Source organism: Schistocerca cancellata, chromosome 5, assembly GCF_023864275.1.
Source record: "Schistocerca cancellata isolate TAMUIC-IGC-003103 chromosome 5, iqSchCanc2.1, whole genome shotgun sequence".
In the NCBI taxonomy this organism is placed as follows: domain Eukaryota; kingdom Metazoa; phylum Arthropoda; class Insecta; order Orthoptera; family Acrididae; genus Schistocerca; species Schistocerca cancellata.
Genome location: NC_064630.1, coordinates 163,449,693 through 163,471,760, shown reverse-complemented (window position 1 = coordinate 163,471,760; position 22,068 = coordinate 163,449,693). Strand labels below are relative to the sequence as shown.

The following is a 22,068-nucleotide window of genomic DNA, read 5'->3' as shown; positions in this document are numbered from 1 at the left end:
CGAAAAATGGCAACAGCGCATGGCGGCCTGGATGGTCACCCATCCAAGTGCCGACCACGCCCGACAGCGCTTAACTTCGGTGATCTCACGGGAACCGGTGTATCCACTGCGTCAGGGCCGTTGCCTATAACGTTAGGTAAGCCAGAACAAAAAGTTGCAGCGCACTGATGAAGTGGAGTATCGTTCGGTAATACGGATAACATATTGTTTAGCTGGTTAATTTGTTAGTTAGTTAATTACATGTTCCATAGATCATCTGAAAGATTCTTTTATCGAAATGACGTGGAACGAGTCACTTTACAGAATATGTATACATTATTAGTGCTAACATTAATGAACACATCATTTTCTTCCTATTCATGCAACCACACTTAAAAACTAGTGTTTTTAAGGAGTTGTCCAGGAGAAGTTATTTTAAATTATATTTAAAACTTGCTTCGCTACCTGTCAGACATTTTATGTTAATCGGCAAACGATCAAAACTTTTCATTGCTTCATGTTGAATTCCTCTCCCAGCAGCTGACAGCTTTAACAGTGGATAATAAAAGTCATTTTTCCCTGTAGTCTCGTGGGTATATATATAAATCTCTGTTCTTCTCCAATTGTGATGGATTGCTTATGACGAAATTCAGTATCACAAATAGCGAAGTTAAAATGCCCAACACCTTGAAGAGGTGTCTAATTGACGCCCGTGGGTGAACACCACACATTATTCTTACTGCACGCTTTCTTGCAATCAGTACTTTCTTTCTAAGTGATGAGTTACCCCAGAAAATTATCATCTACGACATTGTTGTATGGAAATTTTCAAAATGTTTCAGAGTTTGTTTCCAAGATTACCCGTTATAGCCGGCCGGTGTGGCCGAGCAGTTCTAGGCGCTTCAGTTTGGAACCGTGCGACCACTACAGTCGCAGGATCGAATCCTGCCTCGGGCATGGATGTGTGTGATGTCCTTAGGTTAGTTAGGTTTAAGTAGTTCTAAGTCCTAGGGGACTGATGACCTCAGATGTTAAGTCCCATAGTGCTCAGAGCCATTTGAACCAACCCGTTATATGAAGAACAAAAGTAGCTGTACTTAAATGTTTGAGAAGCTCAATAACATGCTTCCCCCAGTTAATGTTTTCATCAGTACGGACACCCAAGCATTTGGAGCATTCTGTCCTACTTACTGCCTCCCTCTCATATGATACATCAGTTGTTGGTACGACTATTCGTTGTACAGAACTTCTTTAGCCGTCTGAATTGTCCTGACAAAGCTCCAACGTTTCCCCTACTGCCACAAAACATGGTACCAAACGATACTCCACTTCATCAGTGGGCTGCGACATTTTGTTCTAGCTCATCTATGGGCATGCAGTGGTAGTGTGGAGTGGCGATTTCAGTGTGTACCACTTCGACGCGATAGTTAAATCGTCATGATTACTTTTCGAATTAGAAATATGACATGTATTGGACATTCTTTGACATCAGACATGCAATCGACATATAACTGCATTGGACTGAATTTCACTGCTTTACTAATACTTCAGTTTTCTCATTTGATATCGATCATGTGAAGTATTTGTAGAGCTATGATCCTCCAGACAGGCACGTCTTATGTCTTCTTCTGTTTCTGATGTCAAAACTGCGTTTATATGCCATATTTATATTATTACCAGCTGACAAACCCGGCATTCCCCGGATGTTTTCAATTTTCTATTAGATGCGAAAAAAGAACTACGTTTGTAGTGTAATACCGAAAAAGTTTCGGTTCCATGTATTCGTGAAAACACCTTTGGAATTATGAAATGGTTCAAATGGCTCTGAGCACTATGGGACTTAACAGCTATGGTCATCAGTCCCCTAGAACTTAGAACTACTTAAACCTAACTAACCTAAGGACAGCACACAACACCCAGTCATCACGAGGCAGAGAAAATCCCTGACCCCGCCGGGAATCGAACCCGGGACCCCGGGCGTGGGAAGCGAGAACGCTACCGCACGACCGCGAGCTGCGGACTGGAATTATGAAACAGTCGTACAAAGAACTATGCATAATGTACAAATGTATAAGTACAGCTGCTTCGCATGACTGCAACGTGATTTTGCAAACATCTCTGCGGCTACACCTATCTTAGCTCTGTAGAAGGCTATTATTTTCACCTACAGCCGTTTGTGCTTCGCAGCTGAAAGCTGCCAGGTCTCTGGGATTTCCGTAACTCGACTGTAGGAGTAAAGAATAAATGTACTACAAGTTCATACACAATGCAGCAGTTTTTCATGCTTCTCAGAGTTTATGACTTCATATCTCCAGAACTATATGTCATACAATGATATAATTTTGTAGGTACGTTCAAAGGCATATGCGGATACTGACTGCAAAATTTGTTGCGAATAGAATTAGTAGCAAAGAAGTAATAAATTTAAATGTCACGCACAATGCGGCAATTTTGCACCCATATTGGTTGTTTATGATACCGTATCTCGTGAACTATGTGTGGTATCATGGTATAACTTTGTAGGTGCATTTAGCGGCATGTATGGATACAGTCTACGAACTTTATTGTCAGTAGAGTTAGTAGCACAGAAGTAATAAATTTATACGCCATTCATGGTGCGACAGTCTTTTCACGTATCTCACTGGTTATGACATGTATTCTGAACTATGATAGGTAGGTGGTTCTTACCCCGACAGCGACTGTCACCTGACACTAAGGGATATGTGTACAAAGTTTGGTTGAAATCGTTCCAGTGGTTTAGGAAGAAATATGAAAAAAAAAAACACAAACACACACGCATTTTTTATAATATGACCTGATGTCAACCTGATAATAATGTATATTTTAAACTACTCGTAAATTAAAAAAGCGCTTTCGGCACTTTGTAAATGTCATTCGTGAATCATTTGGGACCTGTAGGGCGCTGCCGAAGAAAAAGACTGATTTTTGATTGTTTGTCACAGACGCAAGATTACCAACAGTAATAACGTGTGGGCTAGAATATACGTGTACGGCGTGGTGCAGTCAGTTCTTGCTTCCTCATTTCGCTGCATCGATCTAAATCGTCGTGGGAACGCAATTAGTTACTAAAAGCTGAAATAGTTAAAATAAATGACCGTTGGGGTGCAGAGTTGTAGAAATAAGTAAAGCGGCCCTTAAATAGTATTACAGAGCGTGGTATATTCAGAAGCCATGCTTTCACCAAGCTCTCAACTTGTTTCTTTTGTAAAGAAGAAAACTTCAAAGAAATATATTGAGTCAACAGTGTACCTCATCTTTAATGCAGTGGATTACCGGTATTTCGCTCGAGAGAAATCTTTTTCCCCAAATTTTACACAATCACTAGAACTGTGCTAATTAGATTTCAGTTCCGAGGGCTAGTTTGAGTATGTCTGAAGTAATAGCTCTGGTTTAGGGATGCAAGCAACTGGCGCCATTTTTATATTGCCTTTCTCTGAAATGTTACTTACAGTCGAAAGAACGACACACGTAATCGCGTTCCCTTCAACACTTGCTTTACCAGCACAGAAAAGATGTGTGAGGTTCATGTGAGGTCGGGCTACACTCTGCTCATCATAGGAATAAAGTTGATGTAAATAAATACAAACGCCATGATAGCTCAGAAGCCGTAGCAGACGTACACTGGTGTTGTTATTTATGCTCGTGGAAGTAGGTCCTATTTATGTATTAGATAAATTATTACTAAGTTACGTTAAATGAAACTTTAAGATATTCTAATGTATTAACAGCCATCAAAGTTTTTCTTGATCACCCTTTAGCTATGTAGTTTTTATCTCAAAAATCGTGTACAGTCACAGTCTCTGTACTGTTGTGCTTTGATTGTCGCGTTAATACGCAGTATGAAAATGGCTGACGCTGCTTCCTGTTTCGTAGTGAAACACGCGTTTGGAACGCGGTTAAAAGTGCCGAGAAATATGTTGTTCTCAATGATTTTCATAAATTTACAGAAAAAATCGTCTTTGAAGTTTTCCGATGGACTGCATTTGATGCAGTTGAGAAACAAACTCTGATTGAAAAAAAAGAAAGAAAAAAGAAAAAAAACGTATAGAGGAATCGGTAGCATAGTAGAATGATAATCTTGTGTAGTTTGTAGATCGGTGGTTCAAGTCTCGAAATAGTGATTTGTTTTTTCGTTCAATTTGAAATACTTACATCTCGTAATTGTAAAATTCATCAGCATTTTTTAGAAATAATGCACGTCTTCGTGTTTCTAATTACATATTTCACGCGAAATTCCTGTTTTCATTTCAGATATAAATTTTTAATTATCGATATTTTATGAAACATTGTTAATAAATGTTACTTAAATTAGGGAAACATAACAGTTTAATTTTTTAGTGCAGAAGTCAAAAACCAAATACTCTTTATTTGGACTATGTCCATTGTCTTATACCGCAGATGTAGGCTCACAGGAACCCGTGTAATAAGTGTCGTAGAAGCAGAAAAAACAATCGTTTTCACAGAATCAAGCAAATCATACAAATGCTGCATTTTTACATTTGCCCTTGTACCATTAAATATGAACCCAAGCGAACTGATCTGGAGCTAATTTAAGGGCTTTGGCCCGAGAAATAACAAGATTGCCAAGCTGCCAGACGTACTGCAAATAACGCACGCAGCTTTTTCACATGTCACTGCCGAACGCTGGCGGGATATAGAACGGCCTGTCATAAAAGAAGAGGAGAAAATGCGGCGCCTGGGTGGCTTCGTGGGTTCTGTTGTTGGTCGATTTGTTACCAACGTATGACAGTTCCAGAACTGAAATGTATATCTCGGAGTCGGATAAGGAAGGAGCTAAGAGATCACCAGACGACTGACTGTAATTAGTACCTTCAGTGGCTGCAGTATTCAACAGTACGGTGAAATTAAAATTACCCTGTGTTTAGCCTACAATTTTCATCATTCTTGTTTGTTACTAGAATATTACGTTAGATGAGAACGAGAGCATTTTGTGCTTTGCTTCTGGTCAACTAAGAAGCGTAAGGAAGTGCTGCAGTTTTGCCGAATATTATTTCATTCTCTTAAAAAATTAAATGACATTCGAAGCTATATTCTTTGCTCATCTCTTTTTATGTTTGAACCGTAACTGCTCACATCATCGCAGGTTAGTTGGACCAGCTGGCTGACCAGTGCTGTCCAACTTTAATGCGCTGGTAAAGCTGTTGTCCCGCATTATCGCTTAGTATGTGTGCATGTAATACAGCATAAAACTTACCCTTATGATCGTACTTAACTTCTGGACACAGCTTGGCTTCCGCTCCACGTGAAACGAAACCCAATGAGATTCAAGCAAACGCGGAAGAACACATTGTGTAACGTTTACTTAAGGTTTATTCTTATTATGAACAGAGTATAGTTGGATACATAAAGCGTATACAAAGAATGGCATAGGCTGATAAACACAAAACGAGAACACAACAGTTGCTGGGAAAACAGAAATGACTCTAAAAACCTCGCTAAAATACTGTTTAAAAAATAAAAAATGTTATTTTTCAGCCTCAAAGTCTAGCACCCATAGAGACAACAGAAAGGAAGTTACACTAGTAACGGCCTACGGGGAAACATGTAAGCATTAATTTTTCACGAGATGCATCCATTAATGGAAAAGAAAAATTGCAATACTTGACGCATGTAGTACCGTCTATCATGACCTATAAAGCTATAATCGTATGCGTAGAAACCCGATACGGCCTTTAGACTGTCTAATGGAGATTTTTGCTTTAAAGGACGAGAGACAGAAAGTAAGTTTTATTTACTGGTTTTACGTTGTGATACAGAACACCATTCTTGCTAGAAATCCCTTTTCTTATTGATACCCCGATGCAGCTTTCAAATTCCACGTAGGATATAAAATGTCCTACTTACAACTTAAGGAATATCTTTAATCATAATATTTGCCATTGTTCATAAACTCTAGTTTCCCTTTGCTCTTATCCGTATGGGTTTAACCCCGTCTTCAGTTTGTTTGTCGAAAAAAATCGGCTTTGTACTAACTGAAGATATCATTCCGGCATACGTCTGCAATCACTGCGACACGAAAGAAAACTGAAATCGCGAGGGCAGCATTTGAAATCGTCCCATATGCGGGTCCTTGTGTACCATTTCGCTCGGCTGGGGAATGACGTAAACCTCTTTTTGTTGTTGCACTGCTAGAAAGCTAAGCTACCTGTCGTCAGCCCGCATTAATCACGATCACCGCTAGAGAAATTTCAATTAGACATAAAAATGCCCTCGCAGCCAGACATCTTTGCGCGGGAGTCCCACTACCTTTCCGGTTTTTTTCCATTCATCCTTGTGACAGCAGCTGGAAAGATAGACGAATAAAAAAACCAAGGATGTCACGACTCACCTCTGGCCCTAATGGACTCAAAGCGGATGACACAGGGCTGTCAGCATTTACCTTCCGCCCTCCCCCCCCCCCCCTACCCACATACTCGTGCACACATCAATAACTTCATAGAGTTAATTTAAAGAAATACTGCCCACTTCTTTCGTTATAACGTCTTCTCTGAGCTCAGTCCAATCATTACATGTCTCTCTTGCTTTTTCTAAGTTCATATCGACGCTATAAAGGAAACAGTAATAATTAAAAACACTTAAATAATTTCTCACAACACGAAATCTGCCGTTCGACGAAACAGCGAACTGGGGCTTTCGAAGTGAACATAGCAGAAATCCTCGTCCGATTATCGTGATTTTGGGATTCCTGCGGTTTTCGTAAATGATTCTTCTGGTCAGTTCGAAATGTTGATCGGATTTCCAGGCTTGATCATATCGGAGCACTTAAATACCACTAACACGAGAGTCGGCTCACTCAGGTACTATGAGAGGATCCCACTGTTTAATTTCAACACAGAAAGAGTAGTGTTTTACCTGCGACGAGATCAACAAAGATGGAGCACAAGCTCGACGGACGTGGAAGGCGCAGTAAATTATTGTTTTTTAAAGGACCGTTCTGGCATTCGTTTAACGTGGAATTCGCGGTGCAGCTCAACAACTTTTCGACCTGCTCGAGGGATTGCGACAGGTGAAAGACACGTTAACTGCCAGCAAAACAAAAAAACAAAAACAAAAATCGTAGAACGAATTCCCGAACTAGAGACTTTTACCATGACACTAAAGTAGCCACCACAGTCTACGATGATACCATACGATCACGATAAAGATTTTAGTAAAAACAAGTTTATTTAGTCTACATCGCTGCTTTGACAGAAATCTTCTCATTGCCGATCTCAGCAACTCATTGATATCGAAAGATGAGATGCGAATATGACCCAAAACCATCGTCCGAAGCTAAAGAATTTTAATCTTATGCTTCCACCCGATATCACAACTCTTACAGCAGAGCTGACGATCATCGTTCAATATCTTCGCTATGCTTACAAAAAAAAAAAAAAAAAAAAAAAAAAAAAAATCATATTAGCAGACACCAAATCAGCGTGTATTCTCCGAAGCATTTTTACAGCGGAAGCAGTTATCACCCTAAGAGCCTTTCCTGCGTAAAGCTACATTGTGACGTTAAGGGAAACGGCTACTGATAAGTGGACATTTGCGCAGAAGTAGAGCCACAGTCAGGGAATTGGGTAACAAACAATAATATCGGTCCTTCAAAAAATCTGGGACAGCTTGCACACGAGCATGTGGTGAAGGGCGAGACACAAACTATATCTTCCTCGACTGCATTAATCGCGGTAAGCTCACCATTGGTATATTGCAAGGTCTGATGAAACAAAACTGCCCCTCCCAGTTGTTGTAATAATGTAGTTATCATCAGAGAAGTATACAATCTTAAAGACGTTTTTAGTCGATTTGGAAATGTTGAGTGAAATTGGAAAAAAAAGAATTGTTTAATGTCTTTTTCATTGCAGTTTGTTTTTAGTCATCACTATAATAGCGTTGGTTTAAGATACCTACACAGAAGACAATAAAAAGATATTCTTGCGATTATTAAAATTCTTATGTAATCTCAGCTTATGTAATCACACTTTGTGAAGTCGGAAGCCAAGAATTACCGCCTCTCTGCCAGTGTGTGTGTGTGTGTGTGTGTGTGTGTGTGTGTGTGTGTGTGTGTGCGTGCGTGTCTGTTGTGTCCAGCAGACAGGCAGGCAGGTTCCATCGCGGCCGTGACGCCCGCGTGCCTTCCAAGGCCGTGCTCCAACTCTGGCCCAGAGACGTGGGCCCGCCTGGATGACGCATGAGTCAAACATTCTGCGACCTCGGGAGTTGATCAGTCACGCTCGAAACAGAACACCAATCACTGCCAAGAGCGTAGTTTATCACAAGCAGCGGCACCAAAACCATACGTTTTACAATGAACTGTTCATTTTGCACAACACTCTGTACCTCATTAGAGATCTACATAAATGAGGATGTTATCTTTTAACAGTTTATCAGAGTTGCAAAATGTTCCTTTCGTCTAGAAACAGAAAATAAGTTCCCAAAAGCTCAATAAAATAGTCCTTATTTATCACTTGATAGTGGACCTAGAAAAAGATAATTCGACAGATACTATATATATAAAACCAAGAAAGTTGATGGGTTCCTCATATTCTTTGAAGTGTCGGCAGAAGTGCCAACACTGTTTTGTTTGAGGAGACCGAAATGCACGCTATAAGCTCACGCAGGCTGGCGTGAGGTCTGAAACAGGATACGTAATGAATGATATAAAGAAAAGTACGTAGCTTCTGGAATACTTAACTTTAATCAACATTTGTAGAACATCGCTCTTGATGATACATTAACAGAATCTCAATATCTATACTGGTAATGGCGCCTTGCTAGGTCGTAGCAACTGTAGCTGAAGGCTATGCTAACTATCGTCTCGGCAAATGAGAGCGTAATTCTCAGTGAACCATGGCTAGCAACGTCGGCTGTACAACTGGGACGAGTGCTAGTACGTCTCTCTAGACCTGCCGTGTGGTGGCGCTCGGTCTGCAATTACTGACAGTGGTGACACACGGGTCCGTCGTATACTAGCGGACCGCGGCCGATTTAAAAGCTACCACCTAGCAAGTGTGGTGTCTGGCGGTGACACCACATTCTTAATACGAGCTTTGTGAATCAACACGCGACCCTTGTTTCGGTCCATTGAGTTCTGTGGCTCTAGGTCTCCAATACGCGTATCTTTTATTCAGTGTGTTTGGCCACCGTTTCGTTGGCCGTTCTCGTGGTGTTTGTCCATACACATTTCTCTCATAAGCAGTTTTTTTCCCACTGTGCCCTGCGCTGCTGTCCTTACCTGTCCGTAACATCCAATGCTGGTCCTCTCGCTGTTTCTCGGTGTTTAGCTTCACAAATGAACTGCCGTCGCATTGTATTACTTCTTATGCAGTTTGCCGAAGACACCCGTCCTATCCGACGCAGCATCCGAAATTCCATGAAAATAAAGAATTGCTCAGCGGCATTCAGCTGAGTATATGGGACAACTAACAGAAACCTTAAAAACAAAACTAGGAAAGATACTTATTCTACAAAACAGTTGCACTCCACACACTGCTCTGTGGAAGCGAGACCTGGGTGATTAGTAAAAAGCAGGAAAGCAGTATTCAAACACAAGAAATGAAATTCCTGAGACGACTTAATGGTTGCACTAAGGAATCAAGATATTAGAGGAGAACTATTTTTTTTTGTCTAAATGATAAAATCCTAGATTATAGAAGAACACGGAACGAACACTTAGAAAGAATGGAGTGTGACAAACTACTCCTAAAGTTTAGAAATTATAAGTGCCGAGGAAGAAGAGTTGGAAACCGCGGCAGTATTGGTTACCCTAACAGATTACTTCGCCTAATACCTGAATGAAAGAAGAAGAAGGAGGAGGATTAGGAGAAGGAGGAGCAGGAGGAGGTGGTGGTGGAGGAGATGAAACGAGCAGCCCTTCTTCGAACTTTGAAGAGTATCTTCCGTCAATTCTATCTGGTAAGCATCCCATACCGCGCAGAAATACCCCCATAAGCGTTGTTTACGCAGTCCATTTAAGAGATTTGTTGCATCTTCTAAGTGTTCCACCAGTGAATCGCAGTCTTTTGTTCGCCTTCCCCGCAACATTTTCTGTATGATGGTTCTAGTCTAAATTGTTCGTAATTGTCATCCATATGGCCGGCCGGGGTGGCCGAGCAGTTCTAGGCGCTACAGTCTGGAACCACGCGACCGCTACGGTCGCAGGTTCGAATCCTGCCTTGGGCATGGTTGTGTGTGATGTCCTTAGGTTAGTTAGGTTTAAATAGTTCTAAGTTCTAGGGGACTGATAACCACAGACGTTAAGTCCCATAGTGCTCAGAGCCATTTGAACCATTTTTTGTAAACCTTATGTATTTAGTTGAATTGACAGATTTTAAATTTGTATAATTTATAGTGTAGCTGAAATTTAATGGAATTTTTTTAGTACTCACGTGGAGAACCTAACACTTTTTGTTCATCAGGGTCTGTTGCTACTTCTCGCACTATGTGAATGACAAAATGGCTGGCTCTGAGCACTATGGGACTTAACATCTATGATCATCGGTCCCCTAGAACTTAGAACTACTTAAACCTAACTAACCTAAGGACATCACACAACACCCAGTCATCACGAGGCAGAGAAAATCCCTGACCCCGCCGGGAATCGAACACGGGAACCCGGGCGTGGGAAGCGAGAACGCTACCGCACTACCACGAGCTGCGGACGATGACAAAATGGTTCAAATGGCTCTGAGCAGTATGGCACTTAACATCTGAGGTCATCAGTCCCCTTTAACTTAGAACAACTTAAACCTAACTAACCTAAAGACATCACACACATCCATGCCCGAGGCAGGATTCAAACCTGCGACCGTAGCGGTCACGCGGTTCCAGACTGAAGCGCCTAGAACCGCACGGCCACGCCGGCCGGCTGTGGATGACATGTGTAAATCATTTTATAATTCGTATTGGTCTTCTGAGGAGTTTATTTGACGGTAAACGACAGCATGATATGCAAAAAATCTAAGAGGGCTGCTCAGGTCGTTTCTTAAACAGTGTAAAGAACAACAGAGGGTCTGTAACACTCCCTTGGTGAACCCCAGACACCAGGTGTAGCAAAACGGGTATTTGATCCCCGCTCCATTCGAACACGAATCCATTGCCTAAACCTGGCGTCTCCCGTCACGCTCACAAACCTACTCAAGTTGTTGTATGTCCACATGTCAAACGGGTTCCAAGTGTTTGCGGTTCCCTTCCATTTCAGCCGTCAACCGGGAAACGGGCCATCCCACGGCGCCGCCTTTCTCCACAGTGTGTCGACGCGACGACAGCCGCTTACCCCGTGAAGCACTTCCCGTACAGCACTGGCTGGGCTCCGCCGTGCCACTTCCCACACACCTTGACGTGCTTTCCCGTGTATTGACAAATGTCCCTCGAGCCGGCGCCTTCGTGTTTGCTGTCCTGGATTCTGCGAACGCAAACTTAGCAGCTGGCGTGACGGCTGCCCTACTGAGAAACGTTAAGGAAAACAAAAAGCTGCGAACAATGGTTACGCTAAACGTGAATACAATCTCACTCAATGTCGCGCTGACAATACAAGTAGAAGGGAGATTACTGTTTAATGACGAGTAGATCATTAGTAGGAAGAAAGATTAAGACTAACCGTGCCGTCGACGACAATATCGTTGGAGCAGAAGCACCAAATGGGGACGAATAGAGAAGAAAACGTCCGTACCCTTTTCTAAGCTAGAAAGCTGGCATTCACTTTAAGCGATTCTGGAAAGTCGGGGAAACTTGGATAGCCAGAAGGGGAATTGATCCACAGATCTCCTAAATACGAGTTCTGTATTTTAAGAAGGGTTTAAGACAAATGGTTCAAATGGCTCTGAGCACTATGAGACTTAACTGCTGTGGTCATCAGTCACCTAAAACTTAGAACTACTTGAACCTAACTAACCTAAGGACATCACACACATCCATGCCCGAGGCAGGATTCGAACCTGCGACCGTAGCGGTCGCGCGGTTCCAGATTGTAGCGCCTAGAACCGCTCGGCCACTCCGGCCGGCCGGTTTAAGACAGGAAAGTAGTCTTTCACCCCTCCTGTTCAGTCTATACATCGAAGAAGCAATGGCAGAAATAAGAGAAATGTTCAAGAGTGGGAGTTAAATTGAAGGTGAAAGGATATCGATGATAAGATTCGCTGATGGCATTGCTGTCCTCAGTGAAAGCGAAGAAGAAGTGTTGGATGTGTTGAGTGAAATGAGCAGTCTAATGAGTTCAGAATATGGATTGAGAGTAAATTGAAAAAAAAAAAAAAACGGAAGTTATGAGAACAGCGAGAAACTTAACTACAGACTTGGGGATCATGAGGTAGACGAAGTTAAGGGATTCTGCTAGCTAGGCAGCAAAGTAACTCATGATGGACCGAGTAAGCAGGAAATAAAAAGTAAACTAGTATTAGCAAAAAGGGCTTTCGTGGCCAAGAGAAGTCTACTAGTATCAGCCACTGTGGGAAAAACGCAACAGAAGAGAATTCAGGCATTTGAAATATGGTGCTACAGACGAATGTTAAAAATTAGGTGGATTGATAAGGTAAGGAATGTGGGAGTTCTCCGCAGAATTGACGAGGAAAGGAATATACGGAAAACGCTGACAAGTAGAAGGGACAGGATGGTAGGACATCTGTTAAGACGTCACGAATAACTTCCATGGTACCAGAGGGAACTGTAGAGGGTTAAAACTGAAGAGAAAGACAGAGATTGGAATACATTCAACATCCGGCATATACTGTAACTCAGAACGCAGGTTGCAAGTGCTACTGTGAGATGAAGAGGTTGGCACAGGAGAGGAATTCTGGCGGGTTGCATCAAACCAGTCACAAGAATGATTTTAAAAAAGCCTCACGGAAGTGACACCTACCTTTGTAGACGTGCAGTAAAAATACCAGCTTTTACAGCAACAATAAATCCGGAAAGCAACAGCAGATCTGTCGAATAATGAAGCAGACCGAGCAGTTGACTTTAGATTACAGACCCTTAAAGGCTGAGGTATTTTCACGAGTGTCAGAAACTTGTCCTCATGAATTTCTTATACTTACGTCGAGTGAGCTATGTGATGACCGGTGTGACAAGGGGCGCACATTAAGAACGTATTCTCTCCCGGCAGAGTACAGCCTCCCGTGAAGCTAACAGAAGTGCCACAGCGAGTGAGTAAGACTGCGGAGGTAGACGCCTAAGCAATGCATTCCGGACCTCACACGATATCCCCCTAGGCCTAGAAGCAGACGCAATCGCTGGCCAGATTTCGCGATAGCCAGTCAGCCTGCGGTACCACCTACAGTATCTCCCACCAACTCGATGCTGTCTCCCAACGGACAACGACGACAACAGCTCTCCATTGCTTCTGATGGCTACTACAAAACATTGGGAGTTTCTATGTCTCTGAACACTCAAGTGAGCTTTGTTAAGCGCACCTCGGGGAAGCTTAATAAGTGGTGACGGATTTTTTATACTACCCAGTTAGGGATGGTAATATATGTTGTTTCCAATTATGAGCTATACAGAGTGAACCAAAATTAGCGCGAGAACGCCACAGCACGATTTCTTGTGTGTAAATAGTAAAAAATATCTGTAACAAAATTTCGTTCGGTTCATATTTTTGGTGGAAAATAAGCATAAAAGAAACGTAATGTGACAAGGCTGCAATCACGTGTACGACAATTAACTTCATTCAATCTTGGGCGATGGTGGAGTGAATAGAATTTAGTATTAGAATATTCGAGTTCGAGACTTTGACTCTGTTTTTTTTAATTTTTTTACTTTTTATTTTTTTTATTTTCTTTTTTTTATTTTTTTTTTTTTTGTACCTTCAGACAGCGTGATATGGTATCTGGTGGCGGCTGAGTCAAAGTGAGCCAGCCTCTACTAGCAATGGGTCATATGACTAAAAAAGAGAACATTCTCCGAGCAAAAGAACATTTTCTGAGAAAGTCCTCAATTTCGTATGAATAAAAACCTCGAAGCACGTTCTCTGACGAGGGAGTTCTTCCGCACTACCCCCACTCCTTGGTGAGGTTCTCGATGTGCGTCGCCTGCTCTGTCCGGCACAGAACACACACATGATCTCACATTTCATTCAACTCTTCCATCCCGCGGCTCCCCCCGTAGGAGGTACGAGTCTTCCCTCGGGCATGGGTGTGTGTGTGTGTGTGTGTGTGTGTGTGTGTGTGTGTGTGTGTTGTCCTTAGCGTAAGTTAGTTTCACTTAGATTAAGTAGTGTGTAAGCCTAGGGACCGATGACCTCAGCAGTTTGGTTCCATAGGAACTTACCACAAATTTCCAACAGTTCAAACGGGCAAACTGTTCAATGCACAAATATGGAACTGGCATAGGGGTGCTCTGGGAAAGCTGTACTACGTTTCGATTTTACTTTTCTAAGACGCAAATTATTAAGACGATTACCGACAATTTACGAAAAAGCATTTTCTGACGATGTTACTGAAATTTCGACATTCGGGAGACTTTTTTTTTTGTACTGAAATTAGGTGAATACATTATGCGAGTTCAATCGTAAGAATACATCACATTTTCATCCACTCCAAAACTATCACTGTTTCCAACAGGAGATAATTTTGGTTAAATATGACGAATAATGGTTCGCTCACGTGTCAAGTACTTAGGGTCACCCGTGCGCTTCCGTTACGAGAAACAGATCGCTAGGTTTGTGATAAACCAATTATAATTTCTTTTCTGATCGGCCTAGCGGTTCTAGGCGCTTCAGTCCGGAACCGCGCTGCTGCGACGGTCGCAGGTTCGAACCCTGCCTCGGGCATGGATGTGTGTGATGTCCTTAGGTTAGTTAGGTTTAAGTATTTCTAAGTTCTAGGGGACTGATGACCTCAGATAAGTCTTATAGTGCTTAGAGCCATTTTGATTGCTACAGGGTACAGCGTGATTCATCACGCCAACTCGTTTCCATTCTTCCACTGCCCTGTGGCGTCGCACTTTAAACCATCTCAAGCGTGGCTTTGCGTAGAAATATTTGGATTAAGAGGAGCTATTCGACCATTATACCCAAATCTTTTGCAGCTTATGTTTCCAGAATGCTCTTTCACTTTGTCTTCAACACCTTGAAGGTTCTTATAAATCTAAATGAGACATAATAATAAAGATGTCAGTAAAATAATAATTTTCTGTTGTTGGCACAGATGTACAGAAACACATTCTGAACCCAATCCCATAATTTTAACTAAGTTAACAGATTCCGAGAACTCTAAGAGAATCTATACTACTGGCCATTAAAATTGTTACACCAAGAAGAAATGCAGATGATAAACGGGTATTCATTGGACAAATATATTATACTAGAACTGACATGTGATTACATTTTCACGCAATTTCGGTGCATAGATCCTGAGAAATCAGTACCCAGAACAACCACCTCTGGCCGTAATAACGGCCTGTATACGCCTGGCCATTGAGTCAAACAGAGCTTGGATGGCGCGTACAGGTACAGCTAAACATGCAGCTTCAACACGATACCACAGTTCAACAAGAGTAGTGAATGGCCTATTGTGACGAGCCAGCTGCTCGGCCACCATTCACCAGACGTTTTCAGTTGGTGAGAGATCTGGAGAATGTGCTGGCCAGGGCAGCAGTCGAACATGTTCTGTATCCAGAAAGGCCCGTACGGGACCTGCAACATGCGGTCGTGCGTTATCCTGCTGAAATGTAGGGTTTTGCAGGGATCGAATGAAGGGTAGAGTCACGGGTCGTAACACATCTGAAATGTAATGTCCACTGTTCGAACTGCCGTCAATGCGAACAAGAGGTGACCGAGACGTGTAACCAATGGCACAATGGCACCCTATACAATCACGCTGGGTGATACGCCAGTATGGCGATGACAAATACACGTTTTCAATGTGCGTTCACCGCGATGTCGCCAAACACGCACGCGACCATCATGATGCTGTAAACAGAACCTGGATTCATCCGAAAAAATGACGTTTTGCCATTCGTGCACCCAGGTTCGTCCTCGAGTACACCATCGCAGGCGCTCCTGTCTGTGATGCAGCGTCAAGGGTAACCGCAGCCGTGGTCTCCCAGGTGATAGTCCATGCTGCTGCAAACGTCGTCGAACTGTTCGTGCAGATGGTTGTTGTCTTGCAAACGTCCCCATGTGTTGACTCAGGGATCGAGACGTGGCTGCACGATCCGTTACAGCGATGCGGATAAGATGCCTGTCATCTAGACTGCTAGTGATACGTGGCTGTTGAGATCCAGCACGGCGTTCCGTATTACCCTCCTGAACCCACCGATTCCATACTCTGCTATCAGTCATTGAATCTCGACCGACGCGAGCAGCAATGTCGCGATACGATAAAACGCAATCGCGATAGGCTACAATCCGACCTTTATCAAAGTCGGCAACGTGATGGTACGCATTTCCCCTCCTTACACGAGGCATCACAACAACATTTCACCAGGCGACGCCGGTCAACTGCTGTTTGTGTATGAGAAATCGGTTGGAAACTTTCCTCATGTCAGCACGTTGTAGGTGTCGCCACCGGCGCCAACCTTGTGTGAATGCTCTGAAAAGCTTATCATTTGCATATCACAGCATCTTCTTCTTGTCGGTTAAATTTCGCGTCTGTAGCAAGTCATCTTCGTGGTGCAGCAATTTTAATGGCCAGTAGTGTAAATATAAATGGCCAGACGAGGATGAGAGCCCCAGTCCACCCAAATACGAGTCCATTGTGACCACAGCCCACCTCCATCGTAACGAGTGGAATGAGGAGGAACTAAAGTAAGGCCTTTTTTCCGGTGAAACACGTATGTTCCTTTTAGATAGGAATGAAGTGTCTAGGTTCGATACTTCTGAGCCTCGAACAACGAGAAATGTGCCAAAAATATTTAAAGGCGGAACCGGCAATAAGGTTCAAATGATGAGGCACCTCCTTCGAGACCCTACCGTGCCAGTTGGTAGAGGGGAGTGTTCGAAGAAAGCGCTGGCAGAGCGGTCGGTGCAGCGCGGAGGCGGCCAGTGAAACAAAGGAAGGCAGCATTTGCATACGCGGAGCCCGGGCTGGCGGCCGGCAGACGCGCGGAACGGAAACGCCGCCGCCTGCTCCGGGCCGCGCTGTGCCGGGCAGAGCGCGGGCAGCGGCGGCGACCCCGCGTCCTTGCGCGCGAGCCCACGCCTGCGCCGCCCACCCGCCGCCGCGGCCCACGCGCTGCCCACACGGCCGCCGCTGCCACCGCCGCCCCGCCGGGCCCAGCCAGCCGCAGCGGGCGCAGGTGGCCGCCGACGAGACGAGACGTGCGCCCCGCTGCGCCGCACGTCAGCGCTCTCGAGGGGCCGGCCGGGCCTTCTTCCTAAGCGTGCCGCAGGCGGTGGGTCTACCCGAAAGTCACGACTAGCTGCTCAGGCCAACTGCACTGTTAGACGGAAGTCAGAGAGTCTGCTGTAGTTATACAAGGAAAGCCCGCACTATGATTAGCTGCTTTAGTTTGTCTGACAAATATAAAAAGCCATAAATTGTGATGTACCTGCTTGAGGGGGTCCCAAGCTATGGTTAGTTCTTCGGCCCAGCTTGACGATTAGGTCCAGCAGCAAACACTTCGACCTTCCCAATACTGTATACTGTCGGCTTTCACAACACCAACCACTGCTGGTGTTCCCAATATTAGACATTGCCGACTTACCCTACATGTAATACTGTGGACTTCCCCGACTCCAGACACTATCGACTTATCCAACAATGGACACTGTCGACTTTCCTAACGCCGACACTGTCGACTTTTCCAACACCAAACACTACCAACTTTCCCAACACCAGATACTGTCGACATTCTCAACACTAGACCCTGATACGTGGTACTGTAGAATTTCGCGACTCCAGACGCTGCCGAATTTCCCAACATCAGACAGTGTCGAGTTTCCCGACAGCAGACATTGTCGACTTTTCCAATACCAAACACTGCCTACCTTCCCAACACCAGATACTGTCGACTTTCCCAACACCAGATGGTTCAAATGGCTCTAAGCACTATGGGACTTAACATCTGAGGTCATCAGTCCCCTAGAACGTAGAACTACTTAAACCTAACTAACCTAACGACATCGCACACATCCATGCCCGAGGCAGGATTCAAACCCGCGACCGTAGCGGTCGCTCGACTCCAGACTGTAGCGCCTAGAACCGCACGGCCACTCCGGCCGGCAAATCATTTTTTAAGATTTGGACAGGACCTGATCCCTACTATGCGCTGTCTGTTCCTTACAGTATAAGCATCTAAACACGGCAATAGAAACGACGCTGCTATCTACTACCTACGGTACTTATAGTTTTACTCTCTCTCTGTCGAGCGTTTTGAAGACTCGAAGAAGCCATCGGCGAGATCAGAGCTCCGCAACGGTCGCTGGAGCATGTCCGAATACATCACGTGGCCGAACACATTTCACAGCAGTTGGAGATCTGAACCCCAACAAGTCGTGTGGCGCCGGCAAGTGTGGCCGAGCGGTTCTAGGCGCTTTAGTCTGAAACCGCACGACCGCTACGCTCGCAGGTTCGAATCCTGCCTCGGGCATGGATGTATGTGATGTCCTTAGGTTAGTTAGGTTTAAGTAGTTCTGTTCTAGGGAACTGATGACCTCAGACGTTAAGTCCCATAGTGCTCAGAACCATTTGAACCAAGTCGTGTGGCAGGAATTGGGAGTTATTCAAGTTGAAGACGAAAAATATTGCGTCAACACTGTGGTGCAATACTGCGATATTCAAGTAAAACAAAAAAAAAAGTTACAAACTGAAAGTAAAGGCCGGCCGACGTTGCCTAGCGGTTCTAGGCGCTACAGACTGGAACCGCGCGGCCGCTACGGTCGCAGATTCGAATCCTGCCTCGGGCATGGATGTTTGTGATGTCCTTATGTTAGTTAGGTTTAAGTAGTTATAGGTTCTATGGGACTGATGACCTCGGAAGTTAAGTCCCATAGTGCTTAGAACCATTTGAACCATTTTTTAAAGTAAAGCGCAAAAACCAGGTGGACTTTAGAAAGGTTTGCAAGGTAGAAGTTCTCCCAGGAAGAGATGAGATCATCTCGATCAGATGAAAAGTAATGGCACTTGGTCTACCAAGTCGAAATGGGAGGCAGTATCTGCAGGCATTTAAAGGCAGTAGATCTGTTATCGAAGGAGTTTAGAGGTCCTAGCATGCTGACCCGAACCGAAAGGTCGTGAATAGAGTGCTGCGCACGCCGTGAGTGAAGGCAAATTATTAGCATAATGCACCGCACTTTGCAGGAGGAAGTGAATGCTAAGCAGGCGAGCGTGTAATGTATAATCGCGCCGTGACGTTTATTGGACATGTCTGGGTGAGTCAGCCCACCGGCGGCTCCTGGGGAGACCTTTCTCAGGCGCGCGCCCGCCCACCGCCTCAGCTGTGACGTTACGGCCTGGGGCCTTGTTTGTTTATCTCCCTAAAACTCTCCGCGACAGCTGAGCGTCTCCTTAACCGGTACTCCGACAAGTCGCGATGCCAGTTCTGTCTACCATTTTAGTAGGTGTCCGAGAAGGTTCCGAAGAACAGCTCAAACTGAATGTCCAGTCGATGTGGTCAGTGGCCATGGAGCACTTATCCGGTAGGTAAGAAACAGCTGGCGAATCAGCTGTGACCTTGTGAATTAATAGGCCTCACATTCGATATTTAGACAAACACCAAAAATCTAAATGAAGACGGGTGGATGAATTTTCAAAGCCTGATACTTCCTGTTTCCTCCTAATCGCGCCACTTCCTTTGGTATCTGGTTTGCCAAAGTTTACGTGCAATATTCTTGTCTGGACAGAAAAACATTGTTTATCGATTTGATTTGTTAAATTCATGAATCAGTTTTCCTAATGAGATTAAAGTTTCCTAAACTTCTTCGTAAGATACGCTTCTCCTTCTCCTTCGTCCTCCTCTTCTTGTTCTTCTTCTTCTTCCTTGTCTTTTTACTTTCCTCTACGGGGTCAGCGAAGTTTGGTGTGTTTTGGCAATGTTAGTTGCTGATCACGTGCCCTTCCTGACGCCTAGGACGGAATTTGCGAACCCCGTCTGCCTGCGTCTAGAGAAAGCGAAGTCGACGTTCTAGTTCATCCCAATGGTGTTTCACTGAGTTCAGGTCGGAACTCTGGGCAAGTCAGTCCACAAACCATTGCCTCACTGGTGCTGCTTTATGACACGGAGTGTTTTCATAAGCATGATAAGGATACCACACCCCAACCACGAAAAACACCCACATATCGTATCGCTACCTCCTCCGTGCTTCACTGTAGGCAAATGATGGTAGCTGACGTTCTCGAGGCATTCGTCAAACCCAAACCCCTCCACCGGATAGCTAGGGGGTATAGCGTGATTCGTCACTCCAAATCACTTGTTTCCAGTTATCCACTGTGCAGTGGCATCGCCCTTTACATAATCTCAAGCGTCATTTAACTTTGCCTACAGAAATGTGTGGCTTATAAGGAGCTGCTCGAATATTGTACCCTAGTGTTTTTAACTCCCTAAGCGCAGTCGTTGTGCTAGCTGGACTGCTGGTAGCGTTTTGGAACTCACGAGTGATTCACTCGGCCGATTTCACGCAATTTTTTACAACCACCCTGTGCAGTGCTAGACAGCACATGATATCTGCCTGTCATGGTTTAGCTGCACTTGTTCCTTCACGTTTTCAGTTCACAGTCACATCACCAACAGTCTATTTGGGGATATGTAGGATTGAAATGTACGTAATGGATATTTTCTCGTGTCAGAAACATACAGGTACATGTACATAAATTTTACCTAGTTATGATTAAATTACTGACCAAAACTTGGCCACTTCCAGTGCATTTTCTGTTGCTTGTTGAAGATAATCTTCTGTACAGGAGACTGGGCACAATCGATTCTGAAGCATGTGCCTAACAGCCTATTCTGCTCCACAGTCACACCGAATATCATTTGGATCAGTGTATCCCCGATCTTGCCAAGTAAACTTTTGATCTTCCAACTCCGGATCTCAGTCCATTCAGGGACTTCAAAGTTGTCCATTTCCCGTCGTTTCCTGGAGGTAAAGCTTCAACAACTCTTTTCCAACCGGGGGGGAAGGTAGGTCGTAGCTCTCCATAGCTGTAACCTAGCTTTTTCAGCAGTGGTTCTAAGTTTCTTTGTTGTCCTAAGGAAACTTTTCCTTGACTTCAGTCGTTGCGGATGCGGTTCATGGCATACAGAGGATGGGTAATTTCCTGTTCCACGGAAGGTTGGGATTCCGTCAACATTGAAATCATTGGAGACCGAGCACAAGGCCAGACTGAATAAGAAAAAGAATAGTAATTGACACTCATCCAATGAATTCTCCAGTTTCGAAGTCACTGAGCTCTCCTGACCAACCCATTCTGCTGTTACTCCGCTGACAATACTCCCCGTTTCCTTTCATACTGACTGTTCCGCCTCTCGTGACATCTAGTGGAGAATTTCACTTTACAAACAGGTGTCCGGATACTTTTGTTCCGATAACGCATGTAAAATTTTAAAAGAGGTCATCATCCAGCGAAGTGTGTTGAATGCTTGATGATGATCGTGGTGACGAATACTTCGCCAAGGGAAGGTCCAACTGCGCGCAAAGAAAAAGAAAAAAAAAGGAACGGAAGTTTGGGATTCCGTCAACATTGATATCACTGGAGACCGAGCACAAAGCCAGATTGAATAAGAAAAAGAACAGACTGTAGGAGAATGGTGGAATAACTAAATAAAAATGACATTTCGGTTAATCCCTTGAGGTTCTTCGTTTCTGCTTCATCAGACTGAGGCACAACTGGAGAGCAACAGGAGAAGGCAAGATCAAAGGTGTTAGTAGGGTTGGCGGCTGCTCTGCGTCGTCCTTGATCTCTGGTGAGTCAGAGTGGTTCTCACAATCGACAACGCCATTTGACCTTTACTTACTCCGCATTGAGAACAGAACGTAAACAAACCTCGATCGGCCCTCTGCACAGTATTAGATGCTCCTAAAAATGTACATCACTTGACAGACGAGAACGTATCGGCATCTTCCTCGTAATCGTACGCTGTTCCAGTCTGGTTCAGTTGCTCTTCTTGATCAATATGAATGATTTTCCA

At 44.1% G+C, this 22,068-nt stretch overlaps 1 protein-coding gene and 1 pseudogene across 3 annotated transcripts in view; one reads left to right on the top strand and one right to left on the bottom strand.

Annotated features, from left to right (window-relative positions):
- LOC126188938 (protein TANC2) overlaps positions 1 to 22,068 on the top strand; it is a 572,082-nt gene that overhangs the window by 416,083 nt on the left and 133,931 nt on the right. The gene's annotated exons all lie outside the window — the stretch shown is intronic.
- On the bottom strand, positions 8 to 125 carry LOC126189290 (5S ribosomal RNA; annotated as a pseudogene).